Source organism: Podarcis liolepis (assembly GCF_965112155.1).
Source record: "Podarcis liolepis genome assembly, chromosome: 5".
In the NCBI taxonomy this organism is placed as follows: Eukaryota; Metazoa; Chordata; class Lepidosauria; order Squamata; family Lacertidae; genus Podarcis; species Podarcis liolepis.
The window spans coordinates 55695899-55700184 of NC_139556.1; positions in this window are offsets into that span (position 1 = coordinate 55695899).

The following is a 4286-nucleotide window of genomic DNA, read 5'->3' on the forward strand; positions in this document are numbered from 1 at the left end:
GAGTTGTAACATCTGGGGATGCAAGGTGGAACAACATTGGCCTGAGTTGACTAGTTGCAGCTTTCCAGGGTTTTGGACAGGGCCCTTTCCCGACTCTGCCTGAAGATGCCAGGGATGAAACCTGAGCAAAGCTTGTTTTGTACTGCTGAGCTAGTGTCCCCTCCTACAAAAGACATGTGAACTCAGCCTTACTTCTTTGTGCTTCATTGTTTCAGGCTCTTCTACAGGCTTGGCTATGATATCAGAAATGACTGGCCAGGCTGGAAGAACAATACTGGAAACAAAAATGCATGGCATAAGGGGCCGTTTAATTTCCTGTAGCTTGCATGCACTTGTTTGTCATATAAATAAAAGACTCTGTCCCCATTTAAGAAAGCATTGGGGTGGACAACTGAATAAGCATGCATGGCTGTTCTGAGATGGGCAGTCTGATCTTTAAGCACCACTTAATTTTTTTAAAAAAGGATGTTGTAATTGATTAATATTTTTTATATAATCTTGTTGTTCAGCAGCTAGCTTAGCAATAACTGAGTTTTCAATTCAATCTTTTTCTTCTGTTAGATTCCACAATAAAATGGGAAATGTTAGAGATTGTTAATTGTGAGTGTTTGTAAAACACATACTGATAGGACTTTAGGCTACTTCAGCTTGGAGAGGGGGCAGTTATGTTCCTCTTAAAAAGGCTTTAAATGTGCATCCTGGAAACTTCAAGGGATGCCAAACAGGAGGAGGGTTTATCAAGAAAATTTAATGCTGATGTGCAAGATTCTCAGTTTTTGAATGTAATCAACTGAAAAGAAGAATACATGCAATGTATTTTAACAGCACACACACACACACACACACACGTGTTATACTAACTATTGAAATAGTATGGACACACGTCAGAAAGTATATGCAAATGTATATACAAAATAATTTGTATATTTGCTATGCATACTTAAAACAAATCACATTTTATTATTAACGATAGCATTTAGAACCATCAATCTGTACAGAAGTATAGCCTTTCCTAAGAATAATTCCATATAGACTTGAAACACATGGAGAGAGGTAAACTAACTGCCTTCCCAAAATGTGTAGAGAACCTTTCTTTGAAATGCAGGGCTCCCTTGCAGGAAGCATGGTGAACTGCTACACACTTCAGAGACTCCTCTGTGCCTCACATCCTGTCTTCTACACAATATTTTGAGACTTCCCTGCACAGTAGCTACGCAAGTAAATGTGACAGAGTGGAAAATAACAAAAAGAGAAAGGTACCACAGGAAGTCTAGGTAGTGTGGGATGGGGGTGGGAGACGACGACAAGATTCTACTGCTTGCAGAAGAAAAGCCACTCTGTATGATCACATGGAGATCATGCCAGCTTTGGCAATTGCTACATTACTGAGGCCATCTGCATGGCGAACAGCTTTCAAAAGTCATCACCAGTGGCTTTCAGGCAGGCCATTCTAATATTTCAACTGGGCTTTATTTAGCTAGTAAGGCAGAAGATTGCACAAAGAACTGGCAAAGCAGTAAACAACATATCTGGTATGATAGTCACCAGAGGCGGCCCTCTTAGTAGTTCCACTGTCCTAAATTCAGGTGGTGATGGTTTGGGAGAGGGCCTTCTCTGTAGCCTAAGCTGTGGAATTGTCTCTGCACAGAGGGGCATCTGGCACCTTCATTGTACAGTAGAGCTTTGTATAGCCTTCACATGCTGACAATCACAGTGGTGAGACTGATGTTGAGCTGTGGTCCTGTTCTTGGGCTTCCCACAGGTATCTAGTTGGGCCACAGGTAGATGGGCCTCTGGCCTGAGAGCAGGGCTATTTTTTTTATATTCTTATCTAGAAGGCAGATGGGTTCCATTACAGCTTGTGTATATTACAGCAAATGTTTAACACAGCTATCACAAGTAGGCTTGAAATATCCCGTCAAAGGATAGCTGTCAGTCATGATTTTGTGACCTCAGGAAGTGCCTCTTGGATATCTTGTCTAGCTGTGCAAAGGCCCAGCAATGACTTAACTGCTTCAATCATGTTGAGCTGATAACCAGTGGATAATGAGACACGATTCCCTTTCCATTTGGTGAATGCATATGATGGAGGCAGATGCCTTTGTGAACTCATTTTAACCTCCCACACTGCTGAACTCTCTAGCCACCAGGCGCAGAGAAAATGCAGCCACCCACCTCTGTGGTTCATCTGATTGGCTGCAACCTGAGTTGGATCACAGGCTTTTAAACATCCTCGGTTCTTTTTGTCTTGCTTTCCCCCCCAAATGCAGCGTAAGAGATGGGAGACCTCACTATCATTAACAGAGAATTATTTTAGTACAGAGCCAAGACAAAAGCTGGGAGACTCAAGGAGAACTAATCTATGCCTGGCAACCCACACTTTAATCACATGCCAATTACTTTGTTAGTCATCTCTTTATCAATGCTCTCAGCCCACTCTGGCTCCCTTTGCAGTAAACTTTAATTAACCAGGGAAACATTGTGTAGGAGATACTCAGAATTGTGATGGTGGCAGTGGTGAGGAGACAAAGAGGTTTGAGGTACTTGGGTGTGATTTAGGATAGGGAGAACACTCTGTAAAACTTGAGTGTTTTGGCATTTTGCCCAAGTCCCCAAACAGGATTCTATTGTATTTTTCTCATCAATATCTGCCTTACGGTACTATTGGTGTCGATCTATTTCTCTAAAAAATGGAAAAGATACAAAAGTGAGTCATGGCTCAATAAAATTACTACTCTATCTGGTGTTTTGTATTGTTTTCCTTATTCTGAAGGGGTGGCTGTCAATTCAGAGGCAAATAAACAATGATATAATATACTATCGTGTTTTGTAGATGCTCCCACATAAGTACGGTATTTAAAAATGTTATTGTGTTGCATTGATTAGTTCCCCCTTTAAAACACAACAAAACTAAACGATCGTCATAATCTTGTAGCAGCATTAGTATTAGCAGGATGGTGGGAAGGGGGCAGGATAGTAAGTATGGGGTCACATTGCTGCAATTTTTGTGTGTGATGTAGAAAAAAACCTGCTCCTTTTCCCTTATGGGTTTTCGGCAAGGGCCCGTATAGAGTCCTTAAGTGGCTTCTCTATTGGTAGGAGAAAATAACAGAGGCCAACCAGAGAATATTGAGAAGCAAAGCAGCTAGTAAGCCGGATCTTTATTAGAAGAAAGGTTAACAACAGGAAGATTTAAAGGAACTACTGGAAACTCAAGGCAGTAGAGATGTAAGATGATCAGAGCCCCCCCCCCCCCCGAACTTGAAGCATGGGAAGTCCCAATAAAAATTTATAATTTGGCAAAAGGTAAGCCTGATCTTTCTTAAACTGTTGCAACAGGGCCCTCACTCACCACATGCAGGAGGGAGGAGGAACCCAGAACAATGGTGTGCAAGCCCTTATACAAACTTTTGAAATTGCCCACCCTGTAGCTCAAGACCACCCCCAAAAACATCATACATACATCACAGAAGGAGGCGATCTACAACAGAAATCCTGTCTGCCAGGATACCTGACAATGGTCACAGATTGCTTTACTTGGGCAGCCCAGCCATTCTTTTGTGATGGTAAATATTTTAATTCCTGAATCCAGGTCACGGGTTCACCCTATTCACAAAGAACCCCTAAAAACAGGTAAGCAAAAGACAATGGAGAAGCTTTCCCATTTCCTTCTTGCAGAGAAACATTTGAGGTCAATTTGGGAGCGTCAAAATGGTTTCAGGATTGCTCTCCTGTACTATTTCAGACACGTGGTTTTATATACTTATGTATATACCTTAAATTCCTATAACATGTGCTTGTGTTTTGATTTAAATTTCTGATGTGTGCCTGTCACTACTCTGGAGTTGTACAGCAAGAGAACAGTTAGCATCCAAAGAGATAAATAAACTTGTAGAAGTTTACTAAATGGTTCAGTTATACAGGGAAATGGTTAAGTTGTCTGGATTGCCACTCATTCATTCTGAGAATGCAATGGGGAAAATGTTAAACTAGGACTAGAAAGACCCAGATTCATATCCCTATTCAGTCATATACTCATAGAACTGTAAAGTTGGAAGGGACCCCAAGATTCCTCTAGTCCAGGCTTCCTTAACCTTGGCCCTCCAGATGTTTTGGGACTACAACTCCCATCATCCCTAGCTAGCAGGACCAGTGGTCAGGGATGATGGGAATTGCAGTCTCAAAACATCTGGAGGAGCGAGGTTGAGGAAGCCTGCTCCAGTCCAACCCTCTGCAGTACAGGAATCATGTCTAAATTCCTACAGCATCTATGCAACCATATTCTA